This window comes from Syngnathus typhle, linkage group LG21, assembly GCF_033458585.1.
Source record: "Syngnathus typhle isolate RoL2023-S1 ecotype Sweden linkage group LG21, RoL_Styp_1.0, whole genome shotgun sequence".
Lineage (NCBI taxonomy): Eukaryota > Metazoa > Chordata > Actinopteri > Syngnathiformes > Syngnathidae > Syngnathus > Syngnathus typhle.
The window spans coordinates 12,828-36,893 of NC_083758.1; the positions used below are offsets into that span (position 1 = coordinate 12,828).

General features: G+C 47.9%; 6 non-coding genes across 6 annotated transcripts; 5 read left to right on the plus strand and 1 right to left on the minus strand.

The window, feature by feature from the left end:
• Nucleotides 1-2,041: 2,041 nt before the first annotated feature.
• On the plus strand, nt 2,042-2,259 carry LOC133145916 (small nucleolar RNA U3). The gene has a single exon (XR_009711161.1). It is a non-coding gene; the product is annotated as a small nucleolar RNA U3 (small nucleolar RNA).
• Nucleotides 2,260-7,380: 5,121 nt separating this feature from the next.
• Nucleotides 7,381-7,571, plus strand: LOC133145852 (U2 spliceosomal RNA). The gene has a single exon (XR_009711100.1). It is a non-coding gene; the product is annotated as a U2 spliceosomal RNA (small nuclear RNA).
• Nucleotides 7,572-13,283: 5,712 nt separating this feature from the next.
• LOC133145860 (U1 spliceosomal RNA) lies at nt 13,284-13,447 on the plus strand. The gene has a single exon (XR_009711108.1). It is a non-coding gene; the product is annotated as a U1 spliceosomal RNA (small nuclear RNA).
• Nucleotides 13,448-15,448: 2,001 nt separating this feature from the next.
• On the plus strand, nt 15,449-15,640 carry LOC133145781 (U2 spliceosomal RNA). Its single transcript, XR_009711030.1, has one exon. It is a non-coding gene; the product is annotated as a U2 spliceosomal RNA (small nuclear RNA).
• A 2,716-nt stretch (nt 15,641-18,356) lies between these two features.
• On the plus strand, nt 18,357-18,574 carry LOC133145908 (small nucleolar RNA U3). The gene has a single exon (XR_009711154.1). It is a non-coding gene; the product is annotated as a small nucleolar RNA U3 (small nucleolar RNA).
• Nucleotides 18,575-18,973: 399 nt separating this feature from the next.
• On the minus strand, nt 18,974-19,086 carry LOC133145972 (U5 spliceosomal RNA). The gene has a single exon (XR_009711213.1). It is a non-coding gene; the product is annotated as a U5 spliceosomal RNA (small nuclear RNA).
• Between the last annotated feature and the right edge of the window lie 4,980 nt (nt 19,087-24,066).

The following is a 24,066-nucleotide window of genomic DNA, read 5'->3' on the forward strand; positions in this document are numbered from 1 at the left end:
GCAGAAGAATTCTATTCTTTACAACAAAATAGAAAACATATCGGCCCTACGATTGGCTGGCCACCAGTTTATGATGTCCAGTGGGGATGGGTGATACCAATGATTTTGGAATCGATCCGATACCAAGTATTTCCTACCCAAAATACCCGAGATTCGATCCGATATCGATACCGGAAGTGTAATTTCCCTTCCAAAAAACGATTTAAATGCAGTGGCATTCTTGCTCTTGGAGAGTCATCTATTGAATTTTGTAGAAAAAAGTATTACGTCACGTGAATTATTAACCTTTTTAGACATTAGTGCATTAGTGGAATATGCATATTAATAGTATAACTTTAATAAAAAGGAGCTATTCTTTACTTTTCTCTCTCTCTCTCTCTCTCTCTCTCTGTTGTTGGGAAAAAGTTTTGTCTTTTAGTATAATCTAAAAAGAGACATGGTACCAACAGAGATGCAGGGCTTAATCGTCATGAGCAGCAAAACTATCAATTTGTAAAGCCACTGGATACTTACATTTAATATTGTAATACTTTAGTGTTGTTTATAGGAAGTGGAGTTACAAATAAAACGTATGGCGTTCGACCACAAATTGAAAAGGGGAAAACTTTATTTATAAATGACTGACTAAAGCGTAGTAATTATTGCTTCAAATAGCACATCAACCACAAATGCTTACAATTTTTGGTTAGCACCTGATACCTGGATATGTCTTGCCTTTCTGAAACGCTGCTTCTAAGGTACTTTGATACCTTAGCCTCGGTGTGGCTGCAGGGGTTTCCGTCGCTGCCTTAGTGTCTGCGGCACGTTTCAACTGCAGCTCTTCATGAACTGTGGTGTGAATTTTGCTTAAATGTTTTGTCAAGTTTGTGGTGTTGCCACAATATTTAATTGTTTTGTGACATATTTCACATTTTGCCTCGTTGTTATTAAGTAAAATATAATATCCCCAAACCAGACTTCTCTTGCGTTCGGACTGGGCCGCCGCCGTGGCCATGCTTGTTTGTGTTTGTTTGGATTGGAACGGGAGGCGGAGGAAGAGGGCTTGGCTTGTGAGAAAAGGGGGCGGGAGCAAAGCAGAGCAGGACACGCCGGTGCAGCAGGGGGAAGGAAAAGTAGTGCTAGCATGAGTGCAAGTCGTCAAATTGGAGCAGAAAAAAATGAGGAAAAATATAATTAAATAATTGTAAGTATCGATATTTTAGCTAGGGAGATCGATACTCAAAAATGAGCAGCCTGGATCGATATATCGATACTTTTGTATCGATCCGCCCATCCCTATGTGATAGGCTCCAGCACGCCTACTAACTAGGGGTGTAACGATACATCGATACACATCGATTAATCGATATAATGCTCTGCGATTTATTGGCATCGATGCTAAAGGTAAACATCGATTTATATCGCCGTGTTTGACCTCGGACATTAGACGCGACTTAATTTTGAAATCCAGTTCATAGTTGCTTGCTTCCTCTTTTCGGGAGCAGTGCGCCCGGCGTTGTTGTGTTGTGAGCAGATCACGCACGTGAAAGGGGAGGGGACAACTAGTACGCGGCTCCTGGGCTGCTCCTATGGCTAGTGTCCAAAAAGACGAGGAAATTTGCTCCCCTTTAGGCTTCAAGTCATTCGTTTGGAAGCACTTTGGATTCCAAAGAAAAGATGGCTCAACGGCCAAGACACGTGCAGTTTGTAAATCCTGCCATGCGGTGATCAAATATTCAGGGAGCACAAATCTCGCCGCACATTTAAAAAAAAAACACGACATCAAAGTTCAGTGTTAAAGTAAGGAATTTGTATACTACAATACTCTTGTAATTTCCTAAATAAAGAGTTTGCAGTACCTTGTTTATTTTGCGTATGAATTGTTATTTACCTTTAGCATCGATGCCAATAAATCGTAGAGCATAATATCGATTAATCGATGTGTATCGATGTATCGTTACACCCCTACAATCTAAACATAGTCCTTTACTAGTCGTGGTTGCCCTCTGGGTAAAAATGGTACACTCGCAGATGACTTCCCGCCGCCCCTCGTTGATGAATTAAGACTATACTTTCAGGGATCATTTCTATAGTTATTAACTTGAGATATGTGTTTCTAAAGTGAACGGTCTCGCCAACTACGATGATGAGAATTGATGTTCCTTCCTGAGCGTGAAGCTAGCGGAGAATAATGATGTTTATATCATAGATTCTCCACTTTTGATGAGCGTTCTATGCGTCCTAGTGGAGCATTGAGGGGAGGGACATGATCAGAGTAGTTCTTTGAAATTGGTTAAATAAAAATTAAGCTAATGTAGTGGCGTACTCCTGATATTCAACTCAGTCGATTAACAGTATCGTCGTATTAGTTCAACTAACAAAAGCCTGTTATGTATTTCTGAAGTACTTTTGTACTGAAGTACTTATGGCTGTATTCATTTACACGGCTTAAATCTTTACAACTTCGACACAAATCTGAATTAACTTTAACTGATTTCGGCTTGTCCAAACGGGCCACCCCATTGCTGGTCTCACCAAAGTAACAGGCGGTGTCACACTAGCAACCATTTCCTTTTAATAAAAATAGATCTTCATATATTTGCTAAATTTAGGAGGCCTTAACACTCAACTAAGATGTATAGTTCGAACAAGTATTTGGTGTTTGGCAATTCTATGGAAACGTTTACACTCTAAACGTGTCGTTGTGAGTCCAACAGGTTCCAACTCCCTGACCTGTTTGTTTGCATTGTGCACGTTCTCCACTCTGGTTTCCTTCCATTTCCCCCAAACATGCATGATAGGCCCATTGAGCGCTCCAAATTGCCTGTAGGTGCGAGTGCGGACGGTTTTTCGTCTCTGTGTGCCCTGCGAGTGATTATTATTTGTTAAAGCGTATATGCCGTTACACCGCTAGATGGCAGCAGCGTTGACTTCCGCACCTGACCACAAAAAGAAACGGGAATCACGTGATGCGCAGGAAAAGAAGCATTAGTGTGAGTCGATATATTTAAACCGTAACTTGAATTGGTAGTCTTGTAGTGGGTTGACATAATTCACCCGGAACCTAAGTTCACGTTGCCGAGTTCCGGTGGGATGTTTTACACGTGTGGGAGTTTCCTGTTTGAGGAGTGTGTGTTAGGATCTCGAAGGGAAAAGAGTCGGCCCGTGGTTGAGAGAAGCTAATTATAAATGTCATTAAAACAACTGCCGTTGGCACCGTCATTTATCACTCCGCCTCCGACTCCAGTCCTTGCACACCACACTGGTGACCCTGACATCAGTCCCGCTGAGGATTCCGGGACTGAACAGAATACCGAGCGAGACGGCATGGCGCATTCCGCCGTCCTTAGGCTGCCTGAGTTTTGGGAGACTTCTGCAGCAACGTGCATGGTTCGCACAGGCGGAGGCTCAGTTCGCCCTCCGGGGAATTACGGATGACGCCACATGCTACTACCACGTTGTCTCGGCACTCGGAAGCTCCACCGCAGCCAGAGCTGTAAGTTTCATCACTTCCCCTCCGGCCCAGGATAAATATGCAGGGCTCAAGGCTTATCTCCTCAGGATTTTTGAACTGTCGCGATCCGAACGAGCCCGGCGCCTGCTTGCTATTCAAGGCATGGGGGACAGCAAACCCTCTGAACACATGGAGATGATGTTAAACCTGCTGGGTGGGGAAGAGCCGAATTTTCTTTTCATTGAACTGTTTCTGCGACATATGCCGCCGCACGTCCAAACGGCCCTCGCAAATACGACCATTACGGAGCCGCGTGCTCTTTCGGAGGAAGCGGACCGTTTCTACTTGGCCACCCAGCATTTCGCCCCTGGTGTGCTGGCCCCAACACGCAGCTACACGTCCCCGAGCGCTGGCGTTGCCCCTGGCAGAGGACGCGCTGCAACTGACAGCCGCACCAGCACAGGTTTGTGCTACTTCCATGCACGTTTTGGCGCCAAGGCTAAAAGGTGCCGCTCCCCTTGCAACTTCGACACGACGGGAAACGCCAAAGCCTGCGCTCAGTAGTGGCCGTGACCGCAGGCAAAAAGAACCGGCTGCTGTTCGTTGAGGACTCCCTCTCTGGTCGCAGATTCCTCTGTGACACCGGCGCCCAGAGAAGCGTCCTGCCGGCTACAGTGGACGACGCTGCTGGAGGGTTGCACGGCCCGCCCTTAACATCCGCCAACGACACCCCCATCAGGACGTATGGCACAAGGACTGTGGACATATGTTTCGGGGGTCAGTGTTTCACATGGGACTTTGTCACTGCCGACATCTCCTTCCCCCTGCTTGGCGCAGATTTTTTGTGCGCCCACGGACTGCTCGTGGATGTTAAGAACGGCCGCCTGGTGGACGCGTTAACCTTCTCCTCCTTCGCATGTGTCCGCGATGAGGGGAATTATGTGGGTCTCTCCAGTTCGCTCTCCGAGGGCGACATGTACCAGAAACTCCTCGGAGAGTTCCCCAGCCTTACACGGCCCACTTTTGCCGCTCAACCCGGAGAGACTGACAATTGCTCGGGCCGAGTTCGCCAGCATGGAACGCCTTGGCATTGTTCGCCGCTCTGACAGCCCGTGGGCCTCCCCACTCCACATGGTGCCTAAGCCGGATGGTGGTTGGCGCCCGTGTGGCGACTACCGCCGCCTCAATGATGCCACCACGCCCGACCGCTACCCGGTCCCCCATGTTCAGGACTTTTTGATACATCTAGCAGGGAAGCACCTGTTCTCCAAAGTGGACCTGGTGCGGGGTTATCACCACGTCCCGGTGCACCTTGCTGACATCCCTAAAACGGTGGTGGTGACTCCTTTCGGGCTTTTCGAGTTTCTTAGGATGCCCTTCGGCCTGAAAAACGCGGCCCAGTCCTTCCAGCGGTTGATGGACTCTGCACTTAGGGACATGCCTTTCATGTCTAGGACGATGTCCTCGTCGCCAGCTCCTCGGAGGAGGAGCATGCGGCACACCTGCGGGCCCTTTTCACAAGGCTCGACCAGCATGGCCTGATCATTAACCCGGCGAAGTGCGTCTTCGGGGTGCCGTCGATCCAGTTTCTTGGGCATCTCATCGGCAGTAATGGGGCCACCCCCTTGCCGACAAAGGTGGAAGCAGTCTCCGCTTTTCCCCGCCCACGTTCGGCCCGGGGGCTACGGGAGTTCCTTGGGATGGTTACGTTCTACCACCGATTCATACGCCGGGCGGCCCACATCATGCACCCACTGTATGGGGCCCTTAAGGGTAAGACCCCCAACCAGGACATCGACTGGACCCCCGAGAGGATCGAAGCTTTCGAGGATACTAAGGCTGCGCTGTGCCAGGCCACCTTGTTGGTCCACCCGTCGCCTGGAGCCCCGGTCGCCCTCACAACCGACGCATCTGACTACGCAGTTGGTGCTGTATTTGAGCAGTGGGTTGGTGGCGCCTGGCAACCGCTCGCCTTTTTCAGCCGCCAGCTGGTCCCTAGGGAGCGCAAATACAGCACATTCGACAGGGAGCTACTCGGCGTCTGGTTGGCGATCCGCCATTTCCGCTCCATCCTGGAAGGCCGTGAGTTTACGGTTTTCGTCGACCACAAGCCCCTCACGTTCTCTATGTCCAAGGTGGCTGAGCCGTGGTCCGCCCGCCAGCAGCGTCAGCTGTCATTTATCTCTGAGTACACCACAGATATCCGACACATCGCCGGCAAGTCCAACGTGGTCGCCGATTGCCTCTCTAGAGCGGTCGTCCACACGGTTCAGCTGGGGCTCGACTACTCAAGTATGAGTGCTGACCAAGCCTCAGATCCTGGGATCCAGTCGCTCAAAGACTCTGACACTGGGCTGCGTCTGGAGGTGGTCGCGGTTGGCGACTCAGGAGTCAGGCTGTGGTGCGACCTCTCCACCGGCCAGCCTAGACCACTTGTCCCTGCCGGCTGGCAGCGGGCTGTCTTTGAGGCGATACACGGCCTGTCCCATCCTGGCAGAAAAGCGTCCGTGAGGCTGGTGGCTCAGAAGTTCGTCTGGAAAGGGCTGAAGAGGGACGTGCGGGCCTGGGTCGACTCGTGTGTGGCTTGTCAGCGTGCGAAGGTGCACCGCCATACCAAGGCCCCGTTGGAGCCGTTCACTGTCCCCGAGAGGAGGTTCGACCACGTCAACATCGACCTTGTGGGCCCGCTCCCCCCTTCCCATGGTTTCACCTACCTCCTCACCATGGTGGACAGGACGACCCGTTGGCCTGAGGCCGTCCCCCTCTCCTCAACCTCGGCTGCTGACGTGGCCCGGGCGTTTATTGGCACATGGGTCGCGCGCTTTGGAACACCTTCAGACCTCTCCTCGGACCGGGGTGCACAGTTTACTTCCGAGATCTGGAATGTGGTTGCTGGAGGCCTGGGCGTCAAGCTGCACCGCACCACCGCTTATCACCCCCAGGCTAACGGGCTGTGCGAGCGGTTCCACCGCTCCATGAAGGCTGCTCTACGCGCCAGTCTGGTGGATGGCAACTGGGTGGACAGACTTCCCTGGGTCATGCTGGGCCTCAGGACGGCCCCTAAGGAGGACTTGCAGTCCTCGTCCGCTGAGCTCGTCTACGGCCAGGTACTACGAGTTCCAGGGGACTTCATTCCAGACGCCACAACGCCTTGGTCGGCGGCAGGGCAGCGGTCCTCCCTGCTGGAAGTTGCCGGGACGTTCGCACCTGTCCCCACGTCACGGCACTGCACCCCTGTTTCCCGGGTGCCCACCAACCTACGCTCGGCGGGTTTTGTGTTCATCCGCCACGACGCCCACCGCGGGCCGTTGCGTCCGCCTTACGACGGGCCTTTTAAGGTCTTGCAGCACGGGAGTAAGAGCATGGTCGTGGACATCGGCGGTAGGCCTGAGACTATCTCGGTTGATAGGATTAAGCCTGCCCACGTGGATGTTTCCCGGACGTTGGAATTGGCGCAGGCCCCACGCCGCGGACGCCCCCCAGCGCCTCGCCCCTCCGACCTGACCGAGCTCCCGCCTGCCCGACCGACAACGCGACCGTCCAGCCCAGCGGTCTTTCCGGCGGCGCCCCCTACCCTTGACCCCCTGCCAGCCCCTGCCACCTACACCCGCTGTGGTCGGGCTGTCGTTCCTTTCCGGCGCGGGGATTTTGACTATGGGTGAATTCTGGGGGGGCTTGTGTAGTGGGTTGACATAATTCACCCGGAACCTAAGTTCACGTTGCCGAGTTCCGGTGGGATGTTTTACACGTGTGGGAGTTTCCTGTTTGAGGAGTGTGTGTTAGGATCTCGAAGGGAAAAGAGTCGGCCCGTGGTTGAGAGAAGCTAATTATAAATGTCATTAAAACAACTGCCGTTGGCACCGTCATTTATCACTCCGCCTCCGACTCCAGTCCTTGCACACCACAGTCTCTTTATTTAAGTGGTTTCCTCAGACCAGTTTCAGTACATCGCTTCTCGGCCTTTTGGCTAAGACCAGGTGTAGTATCTGTTCTTATCAGATTAATATCTGATACGTTCCCTATCCGGGGACCATGTATATATTGGATTTTCGCAACAGGGAGATGGTATAGGGGCTTGCTCCGTCCACTCTATGCATCGACCTGGTATTGCAGTACCTCCAGGAGCGGTGCGCCCCCCTCTACTGGGCAAATAAAAAGTAGTTTACATCACAATCCGTTAGCTTCATTCTCACAGGATGAAGCAGAAAGTCAACGACGTCTTGATCGGATTTGATTCAAGTTCATGTTGTGTGCTCACTGTTAGAGTGGTGCTCACTCTAACTTATTTTGCAAGAACCACTCGGAGACAAGTTAGTCATTTTGGGCACCTGCAGGCGGAGAGTCCATTCGTCACTGTGCGTACAGCAATGATCGAATGACGTCTGACTCTCGCTTCCCACAAGACCATCTTTATTAAGAGAAAAAGGGTGGGGGTGACCATAGACTGAATAGACAAGTAAAAAAGGCCCTTGACCTCTAGATTAGCAGGGCAGGGGATGTTTTACGACATTGTGTAGGATGGAACAAGCTAGGTTATTTATTACTGGTTACACACCAACATAAGCATAAAACTAATCTACCAAGGTTATTCATTACTGGTTACATACATTCCAACATAATCATATGATCAAGATAGTTTTGGAAAACCCTGACACTCACCTTATATCTTTATTAGGTAATGCACTCTGAATTTAATCAGGACCCGAACCGATGTCTTTAATCACTTTTATTCATGAAACAGAGGGCCATCAACTTGCCGCTCTGTCTGCATATTCATTTCCCTGAACGTCACTCCTTCACTACGTCATCACGTAGGCCCACAGTACAATATCAGTACATGACATCCCCCCTTTCCTTAGAAATAAACTGTACCATCACATACTAATATTGACCATGTAATTTACATCATCATCTTTTGCTAACCGAACATTGTATTGTCTAACTTTTCTTATGTAACCCATAAACATTTTTTTCTCTTAAACAGTGAACAATATATTCAGACACAACCCTTTACTTTTACTTTGTCACAAAGTCTTTGAACTTTGCTGGTATCTTTTTGACTCTCTGGGGCCTCATTTCAGGTTCCTGAGCTTCCTCTTGTGGTGTCTGGTTGCAACTGTCCACATTTCTGCTCAGTACATTTTCCTCCCCTTCAGTAAAAGTCTTCGGTGTGTCATGTCCTTCAGTATTCTCATATGATTGGTATTTCTTCACGTGAGTGGTATTCCGGTGGTAGCGAGCTCCAGTTGGGGATTCAATTACCACTTGATTTCCAGTTTGACTCACGACTCTATGTGGGGTTGGATTGAATGGTGTTGTGAATTTGTCCTGTTTGTCCTGTTGTACCAGTACTGTGTCTCCAATGTCCACATTTGAGTACTGGGCTCCTCGTCGTTCATCAGCATAAAGCTTTGCTTTCCCTTTTTGTTCAGCATCCCTGTCACGAACATCTAGAGCCGTTGTTTTGGACTCAGAGAGGTCAGGCAACTTTCCTCTCATTTTCCTGTTGAAAAGAAGTTCAGCTGGACTTTTCCCTGTCGTGGGGTGTTCAATGCTCCTGTAAATAGTTACATATTTCCTCAGTTCACGTTTCCAGTCCAGCCCTTCTGCCTGTGCAATCCTGATTCTCTTCATCAGTGATGCATTTTGACGTTCCACTTCTCCATTGGCTTGTGCCCATTTTGGTGGTGTTCTCACATGTTTGATTCCATTTGTTTCACAGTATTCCCTGAAGAAGTCAGATTTGAACTGTGGTCCATTGTCCGATTTGATCGTCACTGGTAGTCCATGCCTACTGAAAATGTCCTCAATTCAGTCAATAACTCTGTCCGTGGTTGTAGACGTCATTATTTCATACTCATAGTAGCGACTGTAATAATCTACTAAAACAAATATAGACTGATTGTTTGGTAGTGGTCCTAACAGATCTACAGCCACGTCTTGCCATGGTCGATCTGGTAAGATTGTGTTCCTCAAAGGCTCAGGTGGATCTGGTCTGGCCACTATTTGACATCCATGACAAGCTTTACAGTATTTTTCCGCTGCCTTATCCATGCCAGGCCACCACACTTTTGTTCTGAGATGTTGTTTTTTCCCTACAATTCCTAAGTGTCCTTCATGAGCTAATGCAAGTGCTTTTGCTCTGAGTTTTTCTGGTAAAACTATGCGGCTTCCACGTAACACAATGTATCCAATCACACAGAGTTCATTTACAATGGGTGCATATTGTTTACATTTTTCGAAGTGTCCAATTTCAATTGCATTTCGCACCTCCGTCAGCTCTGGATCTACAGCAGAGGCTTCTTCTACCTCTCGTGTGGTAAGCGCCTTTGGTGTTGCATTAACTGCAATGAATCTCACATACTCTTCAGATTCATGTTCATGTATTCCTTTTGTCCCTGTGTCTGACAACAACCTAGATAAAGAATCAGCAATATTTTGTTTTCCTGCAATGTGCACCACCCGAAAGTCATAAGGTTGAAGTCTGAGGACCCATCGCTCTATACGAGCACATGGTTTGGATCTTTTACTGTATACGACTTCTAATGGCTTGTGGTCTGTGATTAAGTCAAACCTACGTCCGTACACATATGGATGTAGCCTTTCGCATGCCCAAACTAATGCTAGGGCCTCCCTTTCTGTTTGTGAGTATCTGCGTTCACAATCTGTCAGACTACGACTAACGTAGCACACTGGTACCTCCTCAGAATCTTGTTTTTGTACAAGCACTGCGCCTAACCCTACAGGACTTGCATCTGCGATTATTCTGGTAGGAGCCTCTTTGTCAAAATAAGCTAAAGTACCTGCCCCGGCTAGTTCAGTCTTTAAAGTCTGAAATGCTCGTTTTTGTTCTGGTCCAAACACAAATGTAGTCTCTTTCCTGGTCAATCTCCTCAGTGGTTCAGAGAGCGTTGCAAACTGGGGTATAAATCTACTGCTGAATCCTACCAGTCCTAGGAAACTTCTCACTTCAGCTGCCGTTTTTGGTTCTCTGGCATCCTTAACAGCTCTCACTCTCTCCTCAGTTGGTCCAATGCCTTTCTGGGTCAACAATATGCCCATGAAAACAAGTCTGTCCATGTTAAATTGGCATTTTTCCACATTCAGTGTTAATCCGCATTCTGAAAGTCTTTTCATGACTGCGTGCAGGCGCTTGTCATGTGTCACCTGGTCTGGAGCGTGGATGATCACGTCATCTGAGATGTTCTCCACACCCTCGATGCCTGCTAGTGCATTGGCTATCTCGTGCTGGTATTGCTCACTAGCGGACGAGACTCCAAATATCAGTCTTTTGTACCTGTAAACACCATTATGCACAGCAAACGTTGTTATTTCTCTGGACTCTGGGGTTAGCTCTAACTGATGGTAGCCCCATTTGAGATCAAGCTTACTGAATATTGCAGAACCATTCAGACCTTGCAGTATTTCATCCACTGTAGGGATGGGGGTATCTCTCCCTCACAATAGCCTCATTAGCTTTTCTCATGTCTAAACACATCCTAAGGTCTTTGTCATGTTTCTTTGGGAGAATCACTACCGGATTTACCCAGGGAGTAGGACCTTCAACCTTCTCCACAATGTCCATGTCCATCAGTTCCTTGATTTTCTTCTCGACTGCATCCCTCAAATGATAGGGTATCCGTCTCAGTGGTTGAGCGACTGGTTTCACATTTGGGTCTATGTACAGTGAGATTTGTTTGGTGTTTAATTTACCTACTCCTTTGAACACATTTGAATACTGTTGTTGCAGAATACTTTTAACATCTGTGATTGCTGCAACGTTTTCCCCTATTTTTAGTACTCCAAGCTTAATAGCTGTCATTTTACCAAGGAGTGGTTCACCATTACCTCTAATCACAATGAATTCAGCTTCTTCAGTCCTGTCACCTATCTCGATTACACATTTGAAAGCACCTTTGACAGATAGTGTCTGGGTTGAGGAATATGCATACATATTTCTCTGCTCTTTGGGCACATATGATTCACATTTTATGTTTTCAGCTTTTAGCTTCTCCCAAACATTTTCTCCCATAACATTACTCGTTGCCCCAGAATCTACTAACATTTTTAACTCAACTCCCCCTACACAAAATATTAGTCTTTCAGGCATTTCACAGTCTTTCACCATAAATGCATAGTCATTGTGCACAGTCTCTACAGCATTAACGTTTTGCTTCTTTTGTCCTTTGGTACGACACATTTTTGAGAAATGGTCCTTACCGTTGCATTTATGACATGTTTGTCCACGTGCTGGGCATTTGGGATCCTTACCCATGTGGTCAGTGTAGCCACACCTGTAGCACTGCTTCTCTGCTTTATTGTCATCACAATTCTTCAATTTACCTTTTGGCCTTGTGAACTTTCCTTTTTTCGTTGTGATACGACTGATCGTTTCCCCCTCTTTCTTGATACTGCTCCCATTCATTGCTGCTAGTTGCTCTTCCACTCGCTCACATTGCGATGCCAACTCCAACGTGCGAGCCAAAGTCAAACCAGGTCCATCCTCGAGAAGCTTTCTCTTCACGTATCCAGAACAGCATCTGCTCAGGATAGCGTCTCTAATTTGATTGTCCTTGTCTCCTTGAAAGTCACAGTCCTTCGCAGCCTGACGTAAACGTGTACCAAACTGTTGCACCGTTTCTCCCTGATTTTGGAACAACTTGTGGAAGGATTGGCGCGCGTACGCTGCATTCACTTGGGGAACAAAGTAGGAGTCAAGTGTCCTTACTGCTGCCGCGCAGTCGGTCACCTCACCCGTGTTTGGTAAAGTGAAGAAAACATCCTGCACGTCCTGTCCCGCCAAATGCAAAAGTAGAGCGCGTCTTCTTTGTTTAGTAGCATTGGTCGTATCCTCGTTCATTATCAGTCCTTTACCGTCAGCATACAACTCGAAAGATGTTAGCCATCGTGTCCATCTTGGCCCGAGAGTAGCTGGATCAGTGCAGCAAGCAAACGGTTGTAGCTCCGACTTAGCCATGTTAGCTCAAACTTAAACTTGCTCACGAAAATCGTCGTCGTTATCTCCTCTTCCTTAGAAGGTGGACGTCATCCTCGTCGCCATTGTTGTGTGCTCACCTTATATCTTTATTAGGTAATGCACTCTGAATTTAATCAGGACCCGAACCGATGTCTTTAATCACTTTTATTCATGAAACAGAGGGCCATCAACTTGCCGCTCTGTCTGCATATTCATTTCCCTGAATGTCACTCCTTCACTACGTCATCACGTAGGCCCACAGTACAATATCAGTACATGACAGTTCATGACGGTTCATCTTAGGCGGCAGCAAGAATTTACGTAACTGTTCTAAAATATGGTCAAAATGTCTTTTTTTGCTTGAGATTTTCCTATCATTGTTCCAGGATCTTTTAGTACAATTCTTGTTCTCCAAATGTTAAGAAAATGTCATTTTCAAAACTCGTTCAGAAAAAGAAGTATATATATTTTTCTGCGGTAATGTTGGAGATTTTCAATAAATACAAATTCATACCGTTTTAGGGTTCTCAGGAGAAAAGAGGCACTGCATGATGGGCATGTTTTGACTTCATTTATCGGTTTATTATAGTTGCTGGCATCACCACTAGACGGCGACTCTAGGAAAAAGGAGGTGAACAAAGACGTGGAGGCAGTAGAAAAAGAAGCAAGGCATGATGGTCATGTTTCTGAATCTATTTTTTACTTAATTTAAAATGTTTTGGTTTTGAATGACTAAAGGTGTACTATGTTAACAGTTCTACGAATGCTGTCTCATCCACTGAATACGTGTGCTCACACTTTTGTACCAAATTAGCCTCTGACTGTAGATGGTGTGCGCGGTGAAAACGTCGGCCCCGGCGACGTATACAACTCATACTTACCTGGCAGGGGAGATACCATGATCAAGAAGGTGGTTCACCCAGGGTGAGGCTCAGCCATTGCACTCCGGTTGTGCTGACCCCTGCGAATTCCCCAAATGTGGGAATCTCGACTGCACAATTTCTGGTAGTGGGGGACTGCGTTCGCGCTCTCCCCTGATTCTCCTGTACAATACAAAATCCCTCACACGAAGCCAAATTTCATGGTCGCCACATACTGAGCGATGGTGCATCAAGCTGTGCTCTGCAACTGTGCACCTACTTGCCGAACTTCATTCAACAAATTAGTAATTGCAAAATAAAATGTAATTACTACGTTCCCGACCCGTTATTGATACGAACGTATATGATATAACTTTCATATAACCTGCTTTCTGGAATAGCCCCACGGATCATTTCCCGTTCTCCATTTACCTACACTATAAAGAAAAACTAATGGCCAAAAGGTACGTGGACCCAGACATACAACTGATTTTTGCACCCCCTACTCTACTGGTCAAATCAAGAGTAGTTTACATCACAGTCCGTTAGCTTCATTCTCACAGGATAAAGCAGAGGGTCAATGACGTCATTGATTCAAGTTCATGGCGGCTGGCAGCAAGGATATACGAAAAAATATGATCAAAATGTCTTTCTTTAAATCAGAAATTGTGCCAGAAATTTTTAGTACAATCCTTGTTCTCAAATTTTTAAGAGAATGTCATTTTCTAAACTTGCTCAGAAAAAGAAATATATATCTTTCTGCGGTACTGTTGGAGATTTTCTATAAATACAAATTCATATGGTTCTCAGGTGAAAAGAGGCAATGCATGATGGGTATGTTTTTACTTCATTTCTTATGCTGCCACCACCACTAGATGGCAACTCTAAGAAAAAGGAGGTGAACAAAGGCGTGGAGGCAGTAGAAAGAGAAGCAAAGCATCAGTTTATGGGTATTTACGAGGGTATTTTTATATTAATACTTTAATAGCTAAATGGCTCCTATTATTGTTCCTTACATATAGTATAATTTGTGGAAAATATATTAATTTATTGCTCAATGCATAATCAGTAGTTTTATATTTGAATGGGTGGATGTCACCAAAAGCTGTCCCTAAAGCTTAACCAATTTGGTCTGTAAACTTTAGCAGAATTAATAACTACAAGGCAGGACTATTAACTATTTCCCATTGACAAGTATAGGTGGCTCCGCTTTCGCAGAGCATCAAAAAATTGAGATGAACTCTCATTGTTCCTCCCCACGGAAATCTTTAGTAAAAGGCGATCGGTGAAATTGCAGCAACCATTCCTTCTAATACAAACAATAGACGTTCATAGATTTACTACATTTAGAAGGACTCAACCTAAATAGACAGTTTAAACGAGTATTTTGTGTTCATCAATGTGTTTTTTCCTTGAAACATTGTTGGCGCACAGGATTATGGATACCTGATATTTCAAACAGCGTCACCTATCGATTGGGCAACTATTTTGAGTGTGAGTTTTGAACGTATAAATAGTTGTATGTCTTGGTCCGTGTACTTTTGGTATGAGAGAAATGGAAATGATCCGATTTCCGTGTGTTATTTTCAAATGTGTAATTTCAGATTTTTATTCAACACAAATCGGGAAACAAAAGACGATCGTAATTTCCTCAAATGAGTGTTAAGAAATGCTGGCGTGGATTGGAATGCGATTCACCTCCACTGCGATGGTGGCGTTCGAGGGTTAATGTAAATTGTCACAGCAGGAAACAGGAAGTAGTTTGGCGAAGTGGGCCGCGTGTTTTTTTGCCGCGTGTTTTTTTTCCCGTCAAAATGTTCGTCAAACAGCTATCTTGCCTTCGGTCCCGAAATGTATCCAAAGATCCGATTGTTTTTGGCGAATGACCAATTCGTTTTGTTGGTCATTAAAAGCTATTCCCATCAGGAGCTCAGTTCATCGTTATTCTATTGGGTCAACGTGAACCACGTGACACTAAACCTCCACGAACACACGGAAATCTGCAACCGATGCACAGGTTGAAAACAGCCCGGTGACGCATTATCATTCCAAACTCTTAATAGTTGAGGTTTGTTACGGTGGTCGGTACGTGGCATTAGTATGACTCAATATATTTAAACCGTAACTTGAATTGGTAGTCTCTTTATTTAAGTAGTTTTCTCAGACCAACTTTAGAATATCGCTTCTCGGCCTTTTGGCTAAGATCAAGTGTAGTATCTGTTCTTATCAGTTTAATATCTGATACGTCCCCTATCCGGGGACCATATATTAAATTGATTGTTGGAACTGGGAGATGGAATTAGGGGCTTGCTCCGTCCACTCCACGCATCGACCTGGTATTGCAGTACTTCCAGGAACGGTGCACCCCCCTCTGCTGGTCAAATAAAGGATAGTTAAGTCAGGAAGCCATTAGAATCGGTTCGCTTCATTCTCACAGGATATAGCAGAAAGTCAATAACGTCTTGAAAGGGTTTGATTCAATCAAGTTCATGACCTTTATCTAAATGTGAATAGCAGAAGAATTCTATCCTTTACAACAAAATAGAAAACATATCGGCCCTACGATTGGCTGGCCACCAGTTTATGATGTCCAGTGGGGATGGGCGATACCAATGATTTTGGAATCGATCCGATACCAAGTATTTCCTACCCAAAATACCCGATATTCGATCCGATATCGATACTGGAAGTGTAATTTCCCGCCCAAAAAACGATTTAAATGCAGTGTCATTCTTGCTCTTGGAGAGTCATCTATTGAATTTTGTAGAAAAAAGTATTACGTCACGTGAATTATTAACCTTTTTAGACATTAGTGCATTAGTGGAATATGCATATTAATAGTATAACTTTAATAAAAAGGAGCTATTCTTTACTTTTCTCTCTCTCTCTCTCTCTCTCTCTGTTGTTGGGAAAAAGTTTTGTCTTTTAGTATAATCTAAAAAGAGACATGGTACCAACAGAGATGCAGGGCTTAATCGTCATGAGCAGCAAAACTATCAATTTGTAAAGCCACTGGATACTTACATTTAATATTGTAATACTTTAGTGTTGTTTATAGGAAGTGGAGTTACAAATAAAACGTATGGCGTTCGACCACAAATTGAAAAGGGGAAAACTTTATTTATAAATGACTGACTAAAGCGTAGTAATTATTGCTTCAAATAGCACATCAACCACAAATGCTTACAATTTTTGGTTAGCACCTGATACCTGGATATGTCTTGCCTTTCTGAAACGCTGCTTCTAAGGTACTTTGATACCTTAGCCTCGGTGTGGCTGCAGGGTTTTCCGTCGCTGCCGTAGTGTCTGCGGCACGTTTCAACTGCAGCTCTTCATGAACCGTGGGGTGAATTTTGCTTAAATGTTTTGTCAAGTTTGTGGTGTCGCCACAATATTTAATTGTTTTGTGACATATTTCACATTTTGCCTCGTTGTTATTAAGTAAAATATAATATCCCCAAACCAGACTTCTCTTGCGTTCGGACTGGGCCGCCGCCGTGGCCATGCTTGTTTGTGTTTGTTTGGATTGGAACGGGAGGCGGAGGAGGAGGGCTTGGCTTGTGAGAAAAGGGGGCGGGAGCAAAGCAGAGCAGGACACGCCGGTGCAGCAGGCGGAAGGAAAAGTAGTGCTAGCATGAGTGCAAGTCGTCAAATTGGAGCAGAAAAAAATGAGGAAAAATATAATTAAATAATTGTAAGTATCGATATTTTAGCTAGGGAGATCGATACTCAAAAATGAGCAGCCTGGATCGATATATCGATACTTTTGTATCGATCCGCCCATCCCTATGTGATAGGCTCCAGCACGCCTACTAACCCCGTGGGGAGAATCAGTACAGAAATTGGATGGATGGGCAATATAAAATATTCTCTCTGGTGTCTGCAAGCGTTATCAGTACTCACGGCGGGTGGATTCTGAAACGTGTCTGCAATGTAAAGTTGATTGTTTGGCTACCATAGGCATTTTTAAAAGCCTCTATGTTAATTTTAAAACCTTTACTTTACATGGTCGTTTTTAAATAAAAGCCTTCATGTTTAAAACAAAAACCTAGTATACACAGTCAGTTTTAAAGCCTTACAATTTAGACAATTTAAACAAGTATACTTGTAACACAACAAGTGTTAAAAAAATTGCTTGTTCTAAACATTGACGCAAAGGATCGTGGGTACGTGATCGAGCGCTCAGCCAATGATGGCTAAATTGCCAAATACCTTAATGACGTCGGCACTCTTTCTAATACAATCTAATAGGGGTGTAAATCGCGGGTTTTGTCACGATACGATATAATATCGATATAAAGAACTTCGATACGATATTTGCCGATATCTTAAAGCCTGCTGCGATTCAATCACGATATATCGCGATATAGTGCTCTACGATCGATATTTTTTTTTTTTTATAAAAAATATAGAACAATATCCTGATTTATAACAATTCATACGCAAAATCCACAAGGTACTGCAAACTCTTTATTTAGGAAATTACAAGAGTATTGTAGTATACAAATTGCTTACTTTAACACTTAACTTTGATGTCGTGTTTTTTCTTTAAATGTGCGGCGAGATTTGTGCTCCCTGAATATTTGATCACCGCATGGCAGGATTTACAAACTGCACGTGTCTTGTCCGTTGAGCCATCTTTTCTTTGGAATCCAAAGTGCTTCCAAACGAATGACTTGAAGCCTAAAGGGGAGCAAATTTCCTCGTCTTTTTGGACACTAGCCATAGCACCAGCCCAGGAGCCGCGTACTAGTTGTCGACTCCCCTTTCACGTGCCTGCTCTGCTCACAACACAACAACGCCGCGCACTGCTCCCTGCTCCCGGAAGAGGAAGCAAGCAACAATGAACTGGATTTCAAAATAAAGTCGCGTCTAATGTCCGAGGTCAAACACGGCGATATAAATCGATGTTTACCTTTAGCATCGATGCCAATAAATCGTAGAGCATAATATCGATTAATCGATGTGTATCGATGTATCGTTACACCCCTACAATCTAAACATAGTCCTTTACTAGTCGTGGTTGCCCTCTGGGTAAAAATGGTACACTCGCAGATGACTTCCCGCCGCCCCTCGTTGATGAATTAAGACTATACTTGCAGGGATCATTTCTATAGTTATTAACTTGAGATATGTGTTTCTAAAGTGAACGGTCTCGTCAACTACGATGATGAGAATTGATGTTCCTTCCTGAGCGTGAAGCTAGCGGAGAATAATGATGTTTATATCATAGATTCTCCACTTTTGATGAGCGTTCTATGCTTCCTAGTGGAGCATTGAGGGGAGGGACATGATCAGAGTAGTTCTTTGAAATTGGTTAAATAAAAATTAAGCTAATGTAGTGGCGTACTCCTGATATTCAACTCAGTCGATTAACAGTATCGTCGTATTAGTTCAACTAACAAAAGCCTGTTATGTATTTCTGAAGTACTTTTGTACTGAAGTACTTATGGCTGTATTCATTTACACAGCTTAAATCTTTACAACTTCGACACAAATCTGAATTAACTTTAATAATAAATATTTTAATGGCTAAATTGTTTATTGTCCCTTACATATAGTATAATTAGTAGAAAATATATTAATTTATTGCTCATATTAGATAGTTTTATATTTGAATGGGTGGATGTTACCTGTAAGCTATGGCAGAATTAATGGCAACAAAGCAGGAATTTTGATTACTTTCCATTGACAAGTACAGGAAGCTCCGCTTTCGCAGAGCATCAAAAAATTGAGATATACTCTTGTTGTTCCTCCCCACGGAAATCTTTAGTAAAAGGCGAAAGATTTATACGATCTGAAGAGAAACAAGAGAACCGATTTCGGCTTGTCCAAACGGGCTGGTCTCACCAAAGTAACAGGCGGTGTCACACTAGCAACCATTTCCTTTTAATAAAAATAGATCTTCATATATTTGCTAAATTTAGGAGGCCTTAACACTCAACTAAGATGTATAGTTCGAACAAGTATTTGGTGTTTGGCAATTCTATGGAAACGTTTACACTCTAAACGTGTCGTTGTGAGTCCATGCTTGCTCTGCTGCGTTCGGTTCCAACTCCCTGACCTGTTTGTTTGCATTGTGCACGTTCTCCACTCTGGTTTCCTTCCATTTCCCCCAAACATGCATGATAGGCCCATTGAGCGCTCCAAATTGCCCGTAGGTGCGAGTGCGGACGGTTTTTCGTCTCTGTGTGCCCTGCGAGTGATTATTATTTGTTAAAGCGTATATGCCGTTACACCGCTAGATGGCAGCAGCGTTGACTTCCGCACCTGACCACAAAAAGAAACGGGAATCACGTGATGCGCAGGAAAAGAAGCATTAGTATGAGTCGATATATTTAAACCGTAACTTGAATTGGTAGTCTTGTAGTGGGTTGACATAATTCACCCGGAACCTAAGTTCACGTTGCCGAGTTCCGGTGGGATGTTTTACACGTGTGGGAGTTTCCTGTTTGAGGAGTGTGTGTTAGGATCTCGAAGGGAAAAGAGTCGGCCCGTGGTTGAGAGAAGCTAATTATAAATGTCATTAAAACAACTGCCGTTGGCACCGTCATTTATCACTCCGCCTCCGACTCCAGTCCTTGCACACCACACTGGTGACCCTGACATCAGTCCCGCTGAGGATTCCGGGACTGAACAGAATACCGAGCGAGACGGCATGGCGCATTCCGCCGTCCTTAGGCTGCCTGAGTTTTGGGAGACTTCTGCAGCAACGTGGTTCGCACAGGCGGAGGCTCAGTTCGCCCTCCGGGGAATTACGGATGACGCCACATGCTACTACCACGTTGTCTCGGCACTCGGAAGCTCCACCGCAGCCAGAGCCGTAAGTTTCATCACTTCCCCTCCGGCCCAGGATAAATATGCAGGGCTCAAGGCTTATCTCCTCAGGATTTTTGAACTGTCGCGATCCGAACGAGCCCGGCGCCTGCTTGCTATTCAAGGCATGGGGGACAGCAAACCCTCTGAACACATGGAGATGATGTTAAACCTGCTGGGTGGGGAAGAGCCGAATTTTCTTTTCATTGAACTGTTTCTGCGACATATGCCGCCGCACGTCCAAACGGCCCTCGCAAATACGACCATTACGGAGCCGCGTGCTCTTTCGGAGGAAGCGGACCGTTTCTACTTGGCCACCCAGCGTTTCGCCCCTGGTGTGCTGGCCCCAACACGCAGCTACACGTCCCCGAGCGCTGGCGTTTCCCCTGGCAGAGGACGCGCTGCAACTGACAGCCGCACCAGCACAGGTTTGTGCTACTTCCATGCACGTTTTGGCGCCAAGGCTAAAAGGTGCCGCTCCCCTTGCAACTTCGACACGACGGGAAACGCCAAAGCCTGCGCTCAGTAGTGGCCGTGACCGCAGGCAAAAAGAACCGGCTGCTGTTCGTTGAGGACTCCCTCTCTGGTCGCAGATTCCTCTGTGACACCGGCGCCCAGAGAAGCGTCCTGACGGCTACAGTGGACGACGCTGCTGGAGGGTTGCACGGCCCGCCCTTAACATCCGCCAACGACACTCCCATCAGGACGTATGGCACAAGGACTGTGGACATATGTTTCGGGGGTCAGCGTTTCACATGGGACTTTGTCACTGCCGACATCTCCTTCCCCCTGCTTGGCGCAGATTTTTTGTGCGCCCACGGACTGCTCGTGGATGTTAAGAACGGCCGCCTGGTGGACGCGTTAACCTTCTCCTCCTTCGCATGTGTCCGCGATGAGGGGAATTATGTGGGTCTCTCCAGTTCGCTCTCCGAGGGCGACATGTACCAGAAACTCCTCGGAGAGTTCCCCAGCCTTACACGGCCCACTTTTGCCGCCACCACAGCTAAACATGGGGTCGAGCACCACATCGAGACCAAAGGCCCCCCCCATCTACGCTAGGGCCCGACGGCTTAACCCGGAGAGACTGACAATTGCTCGGGCCGAGTTCGCCAGCATGGAACGCCTTGGCATTGTTCGCCGCTCTGACAGCCCGTGGGCCTCCCCACTCCACATGGTGCCTAAGCCGGACGGTGGTTGGCGCCCGTGTGGCGACTACCGCCGCCTCAATGATGCCACCACGCCCGACCGCTACCCGGTCCCCCATGTTCAGGACTTTTCGATACATCTAGCAGGGAAGCACCTGTTCTCCAAAGTGGACCTGGTGCGGGGTTATCACCAAGTCCCGGTGCACCTTGCTGACATCCCTAAAACGGCGGTGATGACTCCTTTCGGGCTTTTCGAGTTTCTTAGGATGCCCTTCGGCCTGAAAAACGCGGCCCAGTCCTTCCAGCGGTTGATGGACTCTGCGCTTAGGGACATGCCTTTCATCTTCGTCTACTTGGACGATGTCCTCGTCGCCAGCTCCTCGGAGGAGGAGCATGCGGCACACCTGCGGGCCCTTTTCACAAGGCTCGACCAGCATGGCCTGATCATTAACCCGGCGAAGTGCGTCTTCGGGGTGCCGTCGATCCAGTTTCTTGGGCATCTCATCGGCAGTAATGGGGCCACCCCCTTGCCGACAAAGGTGGAAGCAGTCTCCGCTTTTCCCCGCCCACGTTCGGCCCGGGGGCTACGGGAGTTCCTTGGGATGGTTACGTTCTACCACCGATTCATACGCCGGGCGGCCCACATCATGCACCCACTGTATGGGGCCCTTAAGGGTAAGACCCCCAACCAGGACATCGACTGGACCCCCGAGAGGATCAAAGCTTTCGAGGATACTAAGGCTGCGCTGTGCCAGGCCACCTTGTTGGTCCACCCGTCGCCTGGAGCCCCGGTCGCCCTCACAACCGACGCATCTGACTACGCAGTTGGTGCTGTATTTGAGCAGTGGGTTGGTGGCGCCTGGCAACCGCTCGCCTTTTTCAGCCGCCAGCTGGTCCCTAGGGAGCGCAAATACAGCACATTCGACAGGGAGCTACTCGGCGTCTGGTTGGCGATCCGCCATTTCCGCTCCATCCTGGAAGGCCGTGAGTTTACGGTTTTCGTCGACCACAAGCCCCTCACGTTCTCTATGTCCAAGGTGGCTGAGCCGTGGTCCGCCCGCCAGCAGCGTCAGCTGTCATTTATCTCTGAGTACACCACAGATATCCGACACAACGCCGGCAAGTCCAACGTGGTCGCCGATTGCCTCTCTAGAGCGGTCGTCCACACGGTTCAGCTGGGGCTCGACTACTCAAGTATGAGTGCTGACCAAGCCTCAGATCCTGGGATCCAGTCGCTCAAAGACTCTGACACTGGGCTGCGTCTGGAGGTGGTCGCGGTTGGCGACTCAGGAGTCAGGCTGTGGTGCGACCTCTCCACCGGCCAGCCTAGACCACTTGTCCCTGCCGGCTGGCAGCGGGCTGTCTTTGAGGCGATACACGGCCTGTCCCATCCTGGCAGAAAAGCGTCCGTGAGGCTGGTGGCTCAGAAGTTCGTCTGGAAAGGGCTGAAGAGGGACGTGCGGGCCTGGGTCGACTCGTGTGTGGCTTGTCAGCGTGCGAAGGTGCACCGCCATACCAAGGCCCCGTTGGAGCCGTTCACTGTCCCCGAGAGGAGGTTCGACCACGTCAACATCGACCTTGTGGGCCCGCTCCCCCCTTCCCATGGTTTCACCTACCTCCTCACCATGGTGGACAGGACGACCCGTTGGCCTGAGGCCGTCCCCCTCTCCTCAACCTCGGCTGCTGACGTGGCCCGGGCGTTTATTGGCACATGGGTCGCGCGCTTTGGAACACCTTCAGACCTCTCCTCGGACCGGGGTGCACAGTTTACTTCCGAGATCTGGAATGTGGTTGCTGGAGGCCTGGGCGTCAAGCTGCACCGCACCACCGCTTATCACCCCCAGGCTAACGGGCTGTGCGAGCGGTTCCACCGCTCCATGAAGGCTGCTCTACGCGCCAGTCTGGTGGATGGCAACTGGGTGGACAGACTTCCCTGGGTCATGCTGGGCCTCAGGACGGCCCCTAAGGAGGACTTGCAGTCCTCGTCCGCTGAGCTCGTCTACGGCCAGGTACTACGAGTTCCAGGGGACTTCATTCCAGACGCCACAACGCCTTGGTCGGCGGCAGGGCAGCGGTCCTCCCTGCTGGAAGTTGCCGGGACGTTCGCACCTGTCCCCACGTCACGGCACTGCACCCCTGTTTCCCGGGTGCCCACCAACCTACGCTCGGCGGGTTTTGTGTTCATCCGCCACGACGCCCACCGCGGGCCGTTGCGTCCGCCTTACGACGGGCCTTTTAAGGTCTTGCAGCACGGGAGTAAGAGCATGGTCGTGGACATCGGCGGTAGGCCTGAGACTATCTCGGTTGATAGGATTAAGCCTGCCCACGTGGATGTTTCCCGGACGTTGGAATTGGCGCAGGCCCCACGCCGCGGACGCCCCCCAGCGCCTCGCCCCTCCGACCTGACCGAGCTCCCGCCTGCCCGACCGACAACGCGACCGTCCAGCCCAGCGGTCTTTCCGGCGGCGCCCCCTACCCTTGACCCCCTGCCAGCCCCTGCCACCTACACCCGCTGTGGTCGGGCTGTCGTTCCTTTCCGGCGCGGGGATTTTGACTATGGGTGAATTCTGGGGGGGCTTGTGTAGTGGGTTGACATAATTCACCCGGAACCTAAGTTCACGTTGCCGAGTTCCGGTGGGAGGTTTTACACGTGTGGGAGTTTCCTGTTTGAGGAGTGTGTGTTAGGATCTCGAAGGGAAAAGAGTCGGCCCGTGGTTGAGAGAAGCTAATTATAAATGTCATTAAAACAACTGCCGTTGGCACCGTCATTTATCACTCCGCCTCCGACTCCAGTCCTTGCACACCACAGTCTCTTTATTTAAGTGGTTTCCTCAG